This window comes from Hemicordylus capensis, chromosome 3, assembly GCF_027244095.1.
Source record: "Hemicordylus capensis ecotype Gifberg chromosome 3, rHemCap1.1.pri, whole genome shotgun sequence".
Lineage (NCBI taxonomy): Eukaryota > Metazoa > Chordata > Lepidosauria > Squamata > Cordylidae > Hemicordylus > Hemicordylus capensis.
Genome location: NC_069659.1, coordinates 162,499,329 through 162,518,687, shown reverse-complemented (window position 1 = coordinate 162,518,687; position 19,359 = coordinate 162,499,329).

Genomic DNA, 19,359 nt, shown 5'->3' with positions numbered 1-19,359 from the left:
TATGCGAGAAAATAAAAAATAAAGGAAGAAAAATGAAAAAAAGCAGGAAGAAGACAACAAGGGGATAGACAGCAATCCTACTCATTGTCGAGCTGCAGATTGCACGATGTTGACTGAAGCACAGACAACAAAAGACTAAGGGGATGAGGAATGGCACAGCCGCATATAGCAGCTGGGGGCGGGGTTCCCGCAAAAGCAGGATAATAATAATAATAATAATAATAATAATAATAATAATAATTATTATTATTATTATTATTATTATTATTATTATTATTATTATTATTATTTCGATTTCTATACCACCCTTCCAAAAATAGCTCAGGGCGGTTTACACAGAGAAATAATAAATAAATAAGATGGCTCCCTGTCCCCAAAGGGCTCACATTCTAAAATGAAACATAAGATAGACACCAGCAACAGTCACTAGAAGTACTGTGCTGGGGGTTGATGGGGCCAGTTGCTCTCTCCCTGCTAAATAAAGAGAATCACCACGGTAAAAGGTGCCTCTTTGCTCAGTTAGCAGGGGAATTGAGCTTGTTAGGTTCTGACGAGGTCTCTGCTCAGGCACATAGCCCATTTGTGTAAAAGACAGAGACCACATTGAAGAACTAGCAGCAGTGCCCAAAACTGAAAGCCTGTGTCTCTCAGCCCCTATCCCATTTATACTATGGAAACAACACTAGCCTACCTTATAGTATTATTGTAATGCTATATCGATTAGAGATAATGAAATTGAACAATTTCAAATGTTTATGAAGCACTAAATACTGAGAGACTGTTCTCACACACAGCCTAAACTGGGCTAGGGATGCTCTCCCCAGTTTAGGCTGTGCATGAGAACCACTGAAATTGGGCCTGATCCTGGGGGGCCAGAACCACTGTGGTGGAACCTGCCTCCTAAATGAGGTTAAGGGAGAAGTGCTCCCTTAACCCTAGTTTTTGGATCATGTACAGCATCAGCTGCTGCTTTCAGCCAATGCTGCAACACTGATGGGTACCTGCCCGTTGCTGGGGGTATCCCCAAAATGCACTTTACACTCATGAGGTGCGTTGTGGGAGTTCCAGAGGCCAGGACAACAGATCCTGATCTCCACACTGTGGTGGTGGGGAGATAGTGGACTGTTTGGGTGGGCGGTATTCATGCACCCTGACCCTCCCAGACCCAGCAGCCCGATTGTCTGTGGGAAAAGCAAGCTTCTGCTGTCTTTCCCTCCACCCACCCTGCAGCTCTGAGTGTTAAGTATTTTTTTGTACTGGATATACAGCATTTAATATTCACTTAGTATTTTAATTCCCAGCCACCTAATGGCGCAGCGGGGTAATGACTTGACTAGCAAGCCAGAGGTTGCCGGTTCAAATCCTCACTGGTATGTTTCCCAGAATATGGGAAACACCTGTATCGGGCAGCAGTGATGTAGGAAAATGCTGAAAGGCATCATCTCATACTGTGAGGGTGACAGCAATGGCAAACCCCTCCTGTATTCTACCAAACACAACCACAGGGCTCTGTGCTTGCCAGGAGTTGTCATGAACTCGACGACACACTTTACTTAATTTTAATTCCCAGTCTATGAAGAGCTATACATGTACTCAGTATGATTTATCATGCTTGAGACCTACAGCCGTATTCCAACCACACTTACTCAGAAGTCCATTATTGCAATGGGTCTTATTTCCAAGTACATCTAGCTTTGTGCTATTCGTGCTACACTATTCAACCTTCTATGCTTTTGCTTAAATATAGTGGCAGTTTTCAAGTTAGTATTGAAAGAAATATTTAGAATTTCAGATTTAAATTGTCATTTCACAAAATTGCTTTGAAAGCAAGTCGTTCTTTCATACCATAGACGTTAGACTTACAAACCACTGTGCAGCCTTTAAAACAATTCAAGTAAATGTAGAAAATGAATTTCAACCCTGTGTACATTTTTCTGCAGATTGACACAGGGTTTAAAACAAAAAACAAAAAGCACTTTAAGTATGGGGGAATTCTCCCTGCTCAGTGAACTCAACTTCCCACCGACCCCAAAGTGTCCATTTCATTCTGTTTGGCCTCTCCAAATGTAGTGCCCATTCAGTAATTCAAAGATCTTTGGTTTGAGGTGCAGCTTTGAGGTGCAGTGAGAGCAAGGGAATAGCCTTGTTCTCATGCAGGATAGGGGGTGGGGTTACTGCCAAAACACTTAGAAGGCTTGGAATGTTTCTAATAGGGCTAATACACGAAGTTCAATTTGTGATACAGTTGACCACCAGAAGAACTGCTGTTACAGGTAAGCAACCTGCCATTCTTTAACATAACCAATTAATATTATCACTGTATCAAGTGTCATGGAGTTCCACAGATTAGTTGGCAAAATAAGTGGTAATGGTGATTATCTTGGCTATTTGCAGACATACTATTAATATATCCTTTCAAGTTTGAAAAACTTGAAAGGATATATTAATAGTATGTCTGCAAACAGCCAAGATAATCACCATTACCACTTATTTTGAAAAAAAAAAAGCTCCTAAATGCTTGAGAGGAATTAAGACTTGATCCAGCTATCTGAAATTTCTCCTGTTATTGCTAAGGTGTGAGGAACTGGTGTCAGCCTGGACAAGTTTCCAGGACTGAAACTGGAAACTTGATGAGAATTAAGATGCTTTAAATTTTTGCTCTTCATCTAAAAAGTGTGGCAATTGCAAGTTAAAGTGCCCATCTTAACTTATGTGCCATATAAGCCAATACTTTGTACAAGTCCTATATCATGCTAGCTTGATAAGTGAGGCTCCATGGACACACATTTGCCTTGGTCTTTCAGCTTGAGATTGGACTGAGGAAGGATACCTCCAGGCAGAAATTTAAAAGGTGCAGCTTCCCCAATCACTTCCTAGTGTTGTCCCTGCTGAATTTCTGCCTAATAGATAATAAATGATTATAATCTCTAGAAAGCCACCTATCCAGCTGTAATTCTCAAATAACCTGGATTGGATTCCATAAGCATTGGGTGTTGAGGTCCTGGACTTCGACCCAGAAGTCTAGGGGTAAGAGCGCCTCTGGACATGGGTTCAAAATGCTTTCCTCTGAGACCTAGGAGGACCAATGGTAAGTCCCATGGAGAAATTTTATTTAAGATCTTATAATTTGAACACACAACCAATCAATTTTATAACATGAGCTAAAGCACTACTTCAACGTGACAAAGGAATTGCCCCCATGAGTAATTCACAAACTCCTTAAACAATCCTTAAGAGTTAAATATCTCATAAATCAAGCCCATCTAAATAAATCTTCTCAACAACATACAATACTAAATACTAAACTTATTTAATCATTTCATCAACTATAAAGAAAATATCTCACCTATTCTCTCTTGCAAACTGACCCTTGCTGCTGAAAAGTCTCTGGGATACTGAGTAATTCACAGGAAAAGAGGGCCTATTTATACCATTCATGTGGAATCTGCTGATCTGACCCAAACATCTAAGAGTGATAAAGACAATTTGTAGACCCAAACCGAAATGGTCTCTCAAATATTTACATAATACATGAGTTATTATATATTCACTGATGCTTAGCTAGTTATTTCAAATTAGTATTTGAAAAACCAATATAAAATAGTCTCTCAGATTTATACAATAGATCTATTAAAGATATGCTAACCAAGTCTAATTGCTCAATGAGACCCATGGGGAAGATAGACTTAAGAGTGAATAACCAAAAGGCCTCCCTTTGAGTCAATTTTACAAATCCTTAAAGGTCTACTGGTCTGACCCACATAAAAAAGTCCACAAGGGCGAACAATTGCACATATTACATCAGTGGATTGGCATGTAGTGAATGTTCTTAATGTGATTATCTTATCAGCTGAGTTAGTAAATTATTCACAGGGTTTCTGTTGTTTATGTTACAATGGAGTGTATTATAAGGATGTACATATTATGAATTATATCATATAGTGTTTTAATAAGTTAGACATTATTTATTGTATCTTACATCTCGATCTATATTCTTATATATGATTATTCATCATTACTATTTTTATATGGATTGATCCAAGTACAGTTTTTCATATTATACTTCATTTCTCATGTGTGTTTTTGTCTCTATAGTTGTTGGATCTGTTTGCTGTGATTCACATTGGAGACACATTAGATACATCTGGATATAGATTTGTCAGGCCTTTCAAGAACCTTTTGGACCACAGGGGTGTCCCCGGGGATGCTGACCACTGTGCTGCTATTGCTGCGAGATGAACATGGACTGAAGACATTGACAGACCAGATTTCTTTAGCTGCAGTAAGTAAGACAGTAGGTAAGGCTTAGGTGCTCATTTGAGGCCCACCCCTTCTGTCATACCCTGTGAAGAGAACCTCTTCCATTTACTAGCATATGACTGCCTAGCTGACATCTTCCAAGATGCTGCTAGTACAGCATCTATCTCCTGGGACCACTGTTCAAGATTATCCATGATGTGCCTGAAGATGTGTAAGTGCGCACCCTGACAATGAGTGACGAGGTCTGAGATCCGTGGAAGACGAAGGTAAGTTTTGCTGGATAGGTGGAGGAGATGTGGGGGACCAATGTCTCTTTGGCCACCAGGGTGTTGTTAGCATACAGGATGCCCTGTCCTCCCTGATCATTTGGAGTATTCTCAGTAAGAGTGTGATTGGCAGGAACATGTAGAAGAAGAGACTTCCCCAGTGGTGAGCAAGCTGTGGCCTATCTCTGCTCTGGAGCAGAATTTATGGCATTGAGTGTTGTGCTGAGATGCAAACATGTCTATCAAGTGAATGCCCCATTTCTGGAATATAGTCTGTAGAGGGCCTGAGGCCAGAGTCTACTTGTGATCAAATGAAGTGGTCCTGCTCAGGGAGTCCATGAGAATGATATTCTTTCCTCATGTGTATTGCTGTTAACATAAGATCTCCTGATGGATTGCCCACTCCTAAATGTGAACGGTCAGGTACAGCAGGAGCACTGGAGGTTGATGTACGCTTTCACTGTGGTATTGTCAATTCTTATTTGAACCACTGTACCACCAGTGTAGTGGGCTAGGCTCTTGAGGACCCTGAGTACTGCCAGAAGTTCTAGGTAGTTTATGTAATGATGTCCCTTCATTGAGGACCATAAACTACTGCTACTACTACAAATATTTATATACTGCTCTTCAACGAAGTTCTCAGAGTGGTTTACATAGAAAAATAAATAACCCCCTGACCTGCACGGCTGAAGGTATGCAACCCAACCTGAATTTGACACATCCATCATAATGGGAGTCCTGGGTGTTGGGGAATTGAATGACGTATATCCATTTAGGCTTTGTGGAAGTGTCCATCAATAGGCTGTCAAGTGCACATGGAATGGTATTGTGTGGACTGTTTGAGGTTGGTGGTGAGGGTTGCAGGCATTCAAAAACCACTGTTGAAGAATTCTCATGTGCAGCCATGCATGTGGCAGGAGTGGTGTTGTGGCGGCCCAAAGGCCCAGTAATCATTGCACAGTCCAGGTGCAGTACTTTGGGTGGTTGATGAACCATGTGGCAAGGCTGTGAAGAGTGGAAATTTGTTCTGGTGAGAGAAAAACTGCTTCTAGAACCAAATTGAAAACAATGCTCAGGAAATGTATGGTTCATGATGGAATAAGTTAAGATTTCTTGTGGATTATCTTGAGACTCAAGTCTGACAGAAGAGTGATGGTATATTGTATATTTTGTGCTAAACTGTCTCTGGTGTTTCCAGTGAGGAGCCAGTCTAGTTATTGGGAGATCTGAATACCTTGTTCTTGTAGGTAGGTAACCACTACAGCCATACATCTGGTATACAACCATCGTGCTCTGGAGAGGCTGAATGGCACTGCTTTGAATTGTAACAGCCGGGAGCCTATCTGGAAGTGCAAGAATTTCCTGTGTTGTGGATGGACAGACACATGGTAGTAGGCATCCTTGAGATCTGCCATATATTCTTTATAATCATGAGGAGAACAGATACATCTGAGCATTCTGAATTTTTTGTACATCACATAGGCATTCAAATCTCTGAGGTCCATGATGAGACGAGACACAGACTCCCATCTCTTTTTGGTATGGTGAAATATTGGGAAAAGAAACCTGTGGTGGTCTCCTCTTCCACAGGTTAGTTAGTTTCTTTGTAAAGCAGGGACTGTACTCCTTCCAGAAGTTCTGGTGACTGGTATGTAACCTTTATCCAGAGTTTGGGGGAAGACACATGAACTTTATAGCATATCCTTTATGGCATAGCTGAAGTGGTAAGGTAGACGACTAGAGGGCAAGTGGAAGAAGTCTCAGCATGAATCTAATAGACTGCAACACAGAGCTCATTTGAAGACCTATGCTCTGGCATTGCAAAGGGCAAAGAAGCAGTTCTTCTCTGCCTGCATTGCTTCTGCAAATTCACATCCAGTTTGAATTGTCTAGGGTTGTGAGGGGGCTAATTCATGCCCCCTCTGCTTTGAATTTGAATCTGGAACCATCTGTCACTCGCTGTGATATGTTTAACAACTTTTTTGCAGATAAAATATCTTGTATTCACGCTGAACTAGACTTCAGAGTTACTGCAGAGTATCGTAGAGGTGCCCAGCAACTCCTCTTGTAGGACTGAACTGGATCCTTTTCAGTTTGTTACTTCTGATGATGTGGACAAACTGCTTCAGACTATATGCCCCACCACCTGCTCTCTTGACCCTTGCCCAACTTGGCTTATTTCATCAGATAGGCATATTATCAGAGAGGGTCTGGTAAACATAAATGCTTCTGAGGGAGGGCAGGATGCCTCCTTGTCTTAAGGAGGCTATTATTAGACCTTATTTGAAGAAACCTGCTTTGGATTCCTCGGAGTTAGCCAATGACAGACCAGTCTCTAATCTTCCTTGGTTGGGCAAGGTGATTGAGCGAGTGGTTGCTTCTCAGCTCCAGGCAGTTTTGGATGACACAGATGACACAGTCCTTTCCAGACTGGCTTTCAGGTGGGCTATGGGGTGGAGACTGCCTTGGTCAGCCTGATGGATGATCTCCAATTGGGGATCAAGAGAGGGAGTGTGACTCTGCTGATCCTTTTGGATCTCTCTGTGGCTTTTGATATCATTGACCATGGTAACCTGCTTGTTTGCTTGAAGGAGATGGGATTGGGTGGCACTGTTTTATTTTTTATTTTTTAAAAAGATGCATTTATTAGTGTTATATATAGAAACAGAAAGGTTACATCTCTGAGAATCCAATAAAACGAGTTAACATACAAGGTCTTATCCATCAAAACCAAGACATAAGAAAAATACAGTAGTATTAATAGAAAATATTTAACTGGGTCTCAGAAGCAATCAATAAAAGAATCTTGAACCCTAACCCTAGAGAAAAAAGAGAAAAAAACCTGCCCAACCTAGCTGATCATCGTTCTGTCAGGCATACTAAGGAGGAGAGAACTGATCCAACTATGACATACAAAATAGAATAATGCAAGTAATTCGAGCGCAGAGACAGACATCCCCAATATTCTGTGGTGTGAACTCCACACACCAGGCTAAAAAACTATAGTTAAATTTTAGTGATTAAATTCTGTATTCTCTAAAGAAGAGAATATAAGTTCCTTCGCTGTCGTGCGTCTGAATTGAAACCTGTATAAATAATAGTAAGAAATGATATTTGTTTGAGAACTTTCATTAAGTGTTAACTAAATCTTGTAATATATATAATTAATAAAGTATGTTTTATTATGTATTACTCTCCAGTAAGTAAAAGGAAGATTCTGAAAGATCTTAGATCCTTTAGTCTTTTCTGTCCCAGCTGCATTCAATGAAAAACTTCGTGTAATATCTTACATATTGAACTGATGGACTGAAAAAATCTAAAATGATCAAAGGACATCCATGTTTCTAGCAAAACCAAAAAATGAATTCAGAGAATTTTAAAGTCCTTGTTCTATCAGACCAGATAATAGGTTTACAACAAAAATCTCACCAGCAAACTTCAACAGCAAAATTCTATGCAGTTCTCTTCCAGTAGAGTTTCAATATCATGAATAACAGATGAGAATAATTAAAATTGGTGAATTCGATCCTACTAGTGAGAGCTCAACATATTGTTTATATTATTATAATTTCAATACAATAAGGAAAGATCTCTCAGGCAAGACATAAAATGATCATGCATGTCTCTGCGCCCAGGTCACACCCTGGGTCACACCAATCCCTTCATACTGGCTTTCTCCTCCAAAGACAATTCAACTGCCTCCTAAAAAAATCCATGGACAGTTCAAAAATAAAATAAAATAACAGCAATACTGAGAAAATGTCTATAGGCTAGACTTTATCCCTAATCGTCAGAGAAAGTAAAACTTAAAACTCTCGTAGAACACTCCCCCTACTGGATAACTTAGTATGCAAAACGATTTCAAACAAGATTATTCATTGGAGAAGAACATAAGAAGAAGTTATTCTGCCATAACAAAAGTAGTATGTGTATTGTAAATACAAGGCCACATGTCCAAATATGTAAAAATCCCATCTCATTACAGACATTCAAGAACCGTAATAAAATAATTAGCAAAGATCAGCTAGACCTTTAATAGTCCCCCTCCTCATGTAATGAAAGATAAACAAACAGACCGGAAAGATAAATGGAAGGGGACTAAATTCAGCCTCAACTGATCTTTATACCCCACAGCTGGGAGCATAAACTATTGAACTATAATAATGAGTTATCTCCTCTATACATATATCTAATCTTTCACAGTTTACTTCCAATTGTTTGCATCCAGCAAGGTTTCTCAAAGTGTTATTATAAAGTGTACATAATGGGTAATAAAACTGCCTAGGAAAAGAAAGAGGAAATAATAAACTGAAGCTGAGAGGAGAAACAATATAATCTTCAGCTACTTGTCCTCTGTATCTTTTCAAAAACTATAATGTCATATAGTAGGGTATAGCCAGTAATCTTGTTCCATATGTATAATAATATTTACGCTATTATGTCAATTTGTTTCTGAAAGTTAAGTCAACAAGAATATTCTCAATTCTTCTCTGAGTCCTCCATTCCCAATTCATTCCCAATTGATTCTCATTTCTTCCATTAAAAAGGGAAAACAAAAGGCAGATATATGTGACCTTTGCTTAAGTCTTTAGAATCATTGGGTTCATTATGCAATTTAGTTCCTGATTAGATTATTACCCATATTAGACCATATTTAAAACTCCCTAAATATTAATGGTTAAAATAAGAAAGGCAATTAACACAGGGAATACCTTAAAAGACTAAGTAATGAGGTTATATATAGAGTTATGCTCAAAGTTACAATCCTAAAGTTTACCCTAAAATAGTCACATATTTTCCAGTTTCTTTTCTAATGATATGTGTTAATTCTTTAGGTCAAGACTTTGAATATTAAGATTGTGTCAGTATTAAATCCTATAGAACTCCCTAAATAATATTTGATAGAAAAAACATTAAGCATTAAGGTGATTGTTCAGCCATAAAACACCTTGTCAGTCATGCAAACAAAAGGAATTGTAAATGGAACTATTAATACAGAGCAAGTCTTCTAGAGTCGGATCCTCCCAGCAAACGGGTAAACAGAATTTTTTCCACGCAGGGCTTTGGAAGACAAACATAGCTGAATTGACATGTGGCTTTACAAAACATTAAAATGAAAAACAGAGTCAAGAAGTGGGGGGGGGGGAGACATGGACCATTCTTCTCTCCAAGTCTAGCTTCTTCTCCATTGCAAGTTCTTGTCTGCTGGGAAGTTCAGAATGGGGGAGGGGGGAGTTCACCAAGAATTTAAAATGGGAAGAAAAAAGAAAAAGAAACCATGATATTCCCCGACGACGAAGGCTATAAAGAGTTTATAGTTTAGAGTTCAAGATTAAACTAAGAAACAAGTAATTGCTGGACTATCAGACATTAAAAAAAAAATTCTTTAAGGCAGAACTGAAAGCTGTTAGCGTTGGAATGCTGAGATCTCCAGCAAATAAAAAATAGCGAAAATAAGCAAGAGCTATCAATAAAAAGCCATAGAACTGCCAAACTCATGGCCATAGACATCTAAGAGATTTAATCAGGAAAGATGTAGATAGGAATATATGTAGCAAGGCTGGTGGAATGAGGCTGGTGGAAACCTCTCCCGTTCAGCCTGATGCTTGAAGCAGAAAGGTCTCTCCTGGGGGGTGGGGGTCGTCCAGAGTCCTCCAGACTTTCTCAAGCCTGGAATCTTGCCAGACTCCCCTTCCTGTCGAAGGGGGGAGGCCAAGCTCTGTATGCATTCCGATCTTCATATTAATTACGAAGATAATTAGACAAAATGGGATTGAAAACTCGCTCTCGGCCGGGTGGCACTGTTTTAGAGTGGTTCTGTTCCTACCTCTCTGGCAGATTCCAGATGGTCTCACTTGGAGACTATTGCTCTGAAAAACAAGAGCTGAAGTGTGGGGTTCCACAAGGCTCCATACTGTCTCCAATGCTTTTTAATATCTACATGAAACCGCTGGGAGAGATAACCAGGAAGTTTGGTCTGGGATGCTATCAATATGCTGATGACACCCAGATCTATTTTTCCATACCAACTTCATCAGGTAATGGCATAATTTTCCTAAATGTCTTCCTGGAGATGATATTGGGCTGGATGAGGGATAACAGACTGAAGCTGAATCCAAGCAAGACAGAGGTACTGTCTGTAGGGAGTCGGGATACGAGAGATGGTTTAGATCTGCCTGTTCTGGATGGGCTTACACTAGGAGTGTGCACGGTTTTGGTCCGGCACAATAGAAAAGACCACCGGACCGGTCCAGAGGTCCGTAACTTTAAGCGGGTGGTGGTGGTGGTAGTACTCCCCCCCCCCCGCCGCTCTTCCCCCTCTGGCACTGTTCCTTTGAAGAATCTTCTTGGGGCAGCAGAGTTCCTCCCTGCCGCCCCTGCCCCCGTCGTCGTTCCTTAAAGTCCAAAAGAGACGAGCGCGTGCGCATTGCGCAGGGCACATGCGCGCCGCTAGCGCTTGTCTCTTTTGGACTTTAAGGAACAATGACGGGGGCAGGGTCGGCAGGGAGGAACTCTGCCGCCCCAAGAAGATTCTTCAAAGGAACAGCGCCGGAGGAGGAAGAGCGGCGGGGGGGGGGATTAGTACTACCACCCCCCCCCCGCTTAAAGTTACAGTCCCCCCCATGCTGGACTGGGGGGGGACTACGGACCATGCACACCCCTAGCTTACACTCCCCCTAAAAGATAAGGTTCGTAGTTTGGGAGTGCTCCTGAATCCCAAACTCCCTGGTTTCTCAGGTTGAGGCTGCGGCCAGGTATGCTTTTTATCAGCTTCGGCTGATACACCAGATAAATCCGATTCTTGCTAATTAGTGACCTTAAAATGGTGGTACATATGCTGGTAACCTACGTTACCAGTACTGTATGTTACCAGTAGAGTACTGTAATGCACTCTACATGGGGCTGTCTTTGTACATAGTTCGGAAACTACAATTGGTACAGAATGCGGCAGCCAGATTGGTCTCTGGGTTTACCCGAAGGTGCCATATAACACCGTTTCTAAAAGAACTGCACTGACTGGCAATAGGTTTCTGAACGAAATACAAAGTGCTAGTTATTACCTATAAGGTCCTTAAGAGCCCCTGGTGGCGCAGTGGTAAAGCTGCTGCTCTGTAACCAGAAGGTTGCAAGATCGATCCTGACCAGGGGCTCAAGGTTGACTCAGCCTTCCATCCTTCCGAGGTCGGTAAAATGAGTACCCAGAAATGTTGGGGGCAATATGCTAAATCATTGTAAACCGCTTAGAGAGCTTCCAGCTATAGAGCGGTATATAAATGTAAGTGCTATTGCTATTAATGACTTAGGTCCAGGGTATTTAAGAGAGCGCCTTCCCTATCGTGAACCCTGTCGCCTATTAAGATCATCTGGAGAGGTCTGAATATGGGTGCCGCAAACTTGTTTGGTGGCAACTCGGGACTGGACCTTTTCTGTGTCTGCCCCAGTGCTTTGGAATGCGCTCCTTGCTGAAATAAGAGCAACTCCTTCTCTGTTTGATTTTAGGAGGACCCTGAAGATGCACCTCTTTTCCCAGGCTTTCAACTGAGATTTGATTTTAAATTTTAATGTGTTTTTAACATGTTTTAATCTATAATTTTTATCTTTTAATGAATTTTAAATGTGTTATATTATTATATGATTTAATTCTGTACACCGCCTAGAGATTTTTATACTAGGCAGTAAACACATTCAATTAATAATAAAATGAAATGAAATGAAAATATCTTATGTGAATAATGGTCAATACCCAGTGATCTGAGGTGATGTTTTCCCAGGCACTTATTAAATAGGGTCTCAAGTGTGTTCCAAATTCGAAAGAGTCAAGATCGTTTGGTATATGAGGAGGACTTGGGCCTAGACTGTTGTGTTTTGCCCAAGGTGTACTGTTGCTTACAGTATTGAGCTGTTCTGGACTGTTGAAAGGAGTGGTCTGTAGATTGCGATTAGGTTGTGGAGCAGAAAGAAGAGTGCACTGAAGATTTATTACCCTTAGTAAACTTGTAAGAGGACTGTGATGCTTTCATGGATTTTGCCGTATTTCTCAATTTTTGGATGTGTTGCATTGCCTCATCAGTCTTTTCCCCAAAGAGCATCTGACCATTAAAAGATAAAATCTCTATCCTTGTTTCAGGAGCCAGTTTAGAAAAACGCATCCAGGTTAGAAAAGCAACATAGCATCACCGCTGTTGACATGGAGCATGTTGTACAGTCCGTGGCATGCTCTGAGGTGTGCAATAGTAGACTGGAATGTATACAAGCCTCCCTGTGGTAAGCTAATGCAGAATCTTCCTGGGAATATAATCCAAGAATAATGCCATCTTTCCCCACAGAAATAAGTTGTACCGAGCCATAAAAGCTGGATAATTAGCTATTTTGAGGTGGAGTGTAGATTTGGAGCAGATTCTTCTCCCTAGGGAGTCCAATTTATTCCCTTCTCTGTCAGCCAGAGCAGAAAGGATCAGTATCAACATTCTGCATAGTGCCAGGCCATCATGAACAGGACTGGTAGGCTCAATACAAGGTGTCAGCTTGCCAGGGTACCAGGCTGTCAAGGGACAGGACTGGTAGGCTTGGGTTCGGGTTGCTGGAGAATGGTGAGACAGGGGGTCAGGGCAATTGGGGAGACATTTGTAGGTGGTCCTCACTGGCGACAAATGTTGTAGTGGCCACTGTAGCATGATCAAGATACAGTGGGTGTGCTCATTTCAGATTTTTTTGAGAAACCAAGGGATAAGAGGAAATGGAGAAAAGGCATAGACGTATTCCCTCATCCAGCTTGACACGAGACAGTCTCCTTCTGAGCCTTCAATTACAGCAACCAGACTAAAGAACTAATGGCAGTGGCAATTGTAAACGTCTGCAAACATGCCAATGTCTGGTGCACCCCAGACACAGAAGAGCTCTGAGAAAATGTCCAGATGTAGCTGCCACTCATGGGATGGGCATTTTTGTCTGCTGAGAGAGTTGGCTACCATATTGTTTCTTCCTGTTATGTGTGTTGGCCTTAAAAAGATGTTGTTCAGACAACAGTCCCATAGATGGAGGATCAATTGAAGAAACAACCTGGACCTTCTTCCACACTGGTAATTGATGTAAGCCGCTGTAGTGGAGTTGTCTGTGAAGATCAAAACATAGTTGTCTTTGATGATGTCGCAAAAGCTCAGGAGGACATGCAACGTAGCCAGCAACTCCAAATAGTTGATGTGGTAGCGTATGTTGGCTGGCATCTAGGTACCAGAGGCCACCTTGTCCCTCAGTGGGCCCTCCATCTGGTGCAGTGGGCCCTTGGTGCTTGAGGCATCTGTGGTTATAGTGGTGTCTGGTGAGGGAGCAACAGAAGGGCAACCAGTGGAAAGTTGCTCTATGTTCATCCACCATTTGGCAGCTCAAGTGACTGTGGGTGGGATTTCGAGTTTCTTCGCTTCTTCGCTTGAGAAGACACTCAGGAGCCATAGCGGGATGACTCATTCATAGTCTGGCGTGAGGCAGTATGAGAGTGATGGACACCATGAGGCCAAAGGCACATTGTACCTTGAAGACCACTGTCTGGTGAGCCAAGGATAGATGAGAAGTGGTGGCTATAATGTCTGAGATGCGGCCTGGAGGAAGACAGACAGCACAAAGGTGGGCATCGAGATGAATGCCTATGAAATACACTTTGTATAGATGAAGGATCTATACATTTTGTGAGATGGAAGGGCAGGTTTCCTACCTGTAACCGTAATTCTTCAAGTGGTCTTCTGTGCATTCACACTTGGGTTATGCGCCTGCACAGCCAGCAGGTTCCGGAAACTTCCATAGCTTAACCCTTGAAAGCAAAAAAAGGTGGGAACAACTACCCCCTCTGTAGGCTAGGACCCAGTATACCTCAGTTCCGGAGACCGCTACAGCCAGACAGATACCAAAAACAGGAGTCCTGAGACAGGCTGCAGCGGCGAGGCTGGGTGGGAGTGTGAATGCACAGAAGACCACTTGAAGAACTACGGTTACAGGTAGGAAACCTGCCCTTCTTTGTGGTCTCTGTGCATCACACTTGGAACTATAGCGAGCTGCACTTACCTGGTTGGAGGAAGCAGCCTATTGAGAGACTGTAGCACTGAAGCACCAAACGCAGCCTGAAATCTGGATCAGACATCCAGGGCGTCGTGATGGACGAAAGTGGATGGGCTCACCCAAGCTGCTGCCCTGCAGATCTCTTCTGTGGGGATCCCACACCAGAACGCCTCCAATGCTGCCACTGCCCGCGTTGAATGAGCCCGAACTGGGCCAGGTAGCGGGTTTTTTGCAACCTGATAGGCCAAACCAACAGCCTCGGAAACGCAGGCGGAGAGCCTCTGAGTTGAAACGGGCATGCCTGTGGTCGGACCGGCATAGCTGACAAACAAGCTGGTAGATTTTCTAAAGGTTTTTGTCCTGTCCACATAATAGGCTAATGCTCTCCGAACATCAAGGGAATGATAAGCCCATTCCCTGTCTGTGTTAGGATTGGGGTAGAAGACCGGCAAACGCAACTCTTGAGCTACATGGAATTTGGACACCACCTTAGGTCTGAATAGTAGGTCAGGACGCAACACAACTCTGTCTCTGTGGAACACCAAATATGGGAAGTCGCTACGAAGGGCCCAAAGTTCACTAACTCTTCTGGCCAATGAAATGGTGACTAAAAAGACTGTCTTTAGTGAAAGGAGCTTCAACTTACATGTGGCCAAGGGCTCAAACGGGGGTAACATCAACTGCGAAAATACTAGCTGCAAATCCCACGCGTGCAACACGCGTGGGGCAGGTGGGAATAAGTTCAACAAGCCTTTCAAAAAAAAAAATTTAACCAATGAGTCAGTGAACAAACCTGAGGAACAGTGGTAGGAGGCTATTGCTGCTATGTGTACTTGCACGGAGGTCTGAGCTTGGCCGGACTCCCTTAAAGCTAGGAGGTACTCCAGAATAGCAGGCACCGGAGCCCTCTCGGGGTCGAGAGTTCTCTCCGTGGCATGGGAGCAGAAGCATTTCCACTTAGCTGCATAACTCTTGCGTGTAGATGGCTTCCTCACTGCCTCCAGAAACCTTTTAAGCAGATCTGGGAGCAGGGCCAGTCTTAAATCTTCCAAGCTGTGAGGCACAGCAACTCCAGATCAGGATACAACCTGCGGCCATCGTCCATCGTCAACAGACGGGGTTTCAGTGGTAAGTGTTGGTAGGTCTGATTGGCCGGATCGAGGAGACTGGTGAACCAGGGCTGTCTCAGCCACCACGGAGTGACCAAGATAGCCCTCGCCCCATCTTTCTTCAATTTCTCTAGGACCCTGGGGATCAAGGGGAACGGTGGGAAAGCATAGACGAACTCTCGACCCTGATGCCAAAGGAAGGCATCGCCCAAAGAGCGATGGTCAGCTCCCGCTCGGGTGTAGTAGTGTTTGCACTTCCTGTTGGCAGCTGTAGTGAAGAGGTCTATGATGGGGTCCCCCAGATGCGGAACAGGTCGTTCAGTGTTCTCTGATCCAAGGACCACTCATGGGGGCTGACTGTCTGGTGGCTGAGGGCATCCGCTAGGGAGTTGGAAGTCCCTTCTATGTGAACAGCTGTCGGCCATACCCCTCGGGACATGCACCACGACCAAACTTCCAATGCCAGTAACATCAGGCTCCGTGAAACCGTCCTGCGCTGCCGGTTTAGGTAAGAGCGGACTGTAGTGTTGTCTGTCAAGATGAGGACCGGGCACCCCCGGATCCAGTGGCGGAAAGCCTTTAATGCTCGAAAAATGGCCAGTAGTTCGAGATAACTGATGTGCCTGTGTCTGATCGTGCCCGACCATGGACCTGCCACCATGAGGTCCTTGAAGTGTGCTCCCCAGCCAGAGGTGGACGCGTCGGTCATTATGGATAATTGCGGAGAAGGTCTCTGAAAGGCCATCCCCTCCTGGAGGTGTGACCTCCGCGTCCACCACTGGACTGCCAACCGAAGTTCCTCGGGAGGCCAGAGGTAAGTGTGTTGGTGTTGGCATAGTGGATTGAAATTGTCCAGGAACCATGCCTGAAGGCAGCGCATATAGAAGCGCGCCAGTGGAAGTATGGCTGTTGTAGAAGCCATTAGTCCCAGAAACCTTTGCATCTTCAGCCTCCTTTCCCGACAAAAAGCTCATGCCGCGGTTCAGAGACTGACCGCTCCGTGGGGGGCCAAGTACGCTTCCACTCTTATAGAGTCCAGTATGGTCCCCAGGAATTCTATTCATTGTGTTGGAGTGAGTGCCGATTTTTCCAAGTTTACCTCGAGCCCCAAGTCCTGCAACAGGCAAAGGGTGAGATGCATGTGTTGTAGCAGGCAGTGTGGCGTGGTGGCTACCAGCAACCAATCGTCGATGTACGGAAAGACAGTTACGCCCTGAAGTCTGAGATGAGCCGCCAATACCGCCATACACTTTGTGAAGACATGAGGTGCTGACGCCAGACCAAATGGCAGGCCCTTGTATTGGTACGTCCTGCTGCCTATAGAGAATCGAAGGTACTTGCCGTGGTGAGGCGCAATAGACAGGTGGAAATACGCGTCTCTCAGGTCGATGGACATGAACCAGGCATTCCGGGATAAGAGGAGCAAGATGGTCGGGATCGTCACCATCCAAAAACATTGGTAGCGAATAAATAAGTTGACACCTCCAAGGTCCAAGATAGGCCTTTGACCACCGTCGCGCTTTGGGATGGTAAAGTATCTCGAATAGAAACTCACGTCCAGGTGGGAGCAGACTTCTTCTATGGCCCCTTTTTGCAACAAGGAGCGTATCTTGCTCAGCAATTCCAGGGAAGGCCTGGTGACTTTTATGCCTCAAAAGGGCGGAGGGGAGACAAATTCTATACGGTAGCCATTTCGTATGATAGCAAGCACCCAAGAATCTGGCATGAGGGCTACCCACGCATCGTAATGCTGGGACAACCGGGAGGCCACAGAGTCATTGCCTCTTGGGGTAGGATGGCTTGGAGAATCTCGATTTGTAGGCTGTGGAGGTGTTGCCCCTGAGCTGCTGATTCTTTCCATGCTGTCGAAAGGAATCGTTTGACTGATAGCCTGACAGCCTTGTGACTTATGTTGGCCATAACGTGGCCAATAGCGCCTCCTAGCAGAAAATGTAGAAGAGGAAGAGGCAGAGTAGGCCATTCCCACAGATCTTGCAGTGGAACGGAGTTTCTGCACTATCTCCAATGTGTCATCAGTTTGCTGACCAAAAAGTGCCTCCCCATCAAAAGGTAACTCTTTGATGCGGGTACGCGCTTCCTGTGAAAGTGATGTGGTGCGCAGCCAACGCATGCCTTCTTAGCGACACAGCCACCGCCATGGTGCGGAGAACCCTGCATCCACACAGTGCCTTGCGGAGTGCAGCTGCTGCTTAGCTACCCGGGCACACTCCTGAAGGAGGGTGGTGGCCACCTCCTTTTGGTCCCGATGAAGCTGGCTCAGAAATGGGGCCAATTTTTCTAGGATGAAGTGCTGGTACCTTGCCCAGTAAGCTTGGTGATTGGCCACCCTCAGGAGAAGGCTTGATGCAGAATAAACATGCTTCCCTAGCTCATCCAGCTTTTTGTCCTCCTTATCAGAAGGGGTCGACAACAGCTGCTGTTTTGATTTTGATTGCGCAGACTCGACCACCACTGAATTAGGGACGGGGTGTCTAGTGAGGTAGTGGGTGTCTTGGTGCTGCACCCTGTATATACTCTCCAATTTCTTGGAGCTGGGCTGGACTGACGCTGGCCTTTCCCAAGCCGATTTGATGATTTGGGCAATTGTTGGTATCAGAGGAATAGCGGCTGGTCCCATAGTTTGCAGCTGGATTAGTTCAAAAATAGAGTCCTCAACGTGTGAGCTGGGATTTGAGGTATCAAAGCCAAGTGAGGTAGCCATACGAAGCAAATGCTCAGCATAGTTCTTAAGCTCTGCTGAGGCAGTGCCATCAGGCTGATCCACCCACCCCCGTGTTGTCACTGTACACTGGCTCTCCCTCCGGGATAGGCAGAGCATCCAGGGGTTGCAGATTGGTATCAATTGGTAGTTCTACATTTGGAACGATTGGTCCCGCCGGAGGCGGTGTTGGTGGCAGAGGCACGGGAGCCACTGGCAATGGAGGTTCTTTGTCTGGATTTGAGGGCTCGGGGGCTGGAAAGTTACATCTCTTGGACTTCTTTTTCTGTTTCCTTGGGTGTCTCTTTGGGCTAGGTGGCGAGTCTGTTCCAGAACCTGAACAGGAGCGTGATCTTTTCCTGGCATCCCACAACTTATAGTAGGTATAGTCCCCTGGAAAGGGTGCTGGGTAAGGCCTGTAGCGGGAGGAATAAATATACTGGTCCTCCTCAACGCTGTAACATTCGTATACCCAGGAAGGTAAGCGCCTGTCTGGTCTGTAACGGGAATCAAGATCCCAACATGGGCGCAATTGGTGAGGCTTTCTCGGCTTTCAAGGGGGGGGGGAGTTGGTGGGGACGAGTCCTTAGATGAGTTGCTGGAGGATCTGGGCGCGTAGGGGCCTGGGTGGTCCTCTGAAGAGGATCCTCATGGCACCAGCTGTTCTAACGGCTGAATCAGAAGCTCTGTGCCCGAGGACCCCTCCTCCCTAGATTGGATGGGAGAGAGGTAAATAGGGTTCGGTGTTGGAGACTGGGGTACATGCTTCTCCTTCTTTTTACACTTTGGTGGGCCTGGTTCATTTTGTGCACTGTCTACTTTCTTGGGTTCAGGCAGCCTCTTTTGTTTCTTTTTCTTCTTAGGGAGTAGGCTGTGCACCCCGGTCCCGATGCAGAGTGTTGTAGCCCCACCCCCTCAGCGAGGCCCCTCTCTCCAGTCAGCTCCACAGACTGTC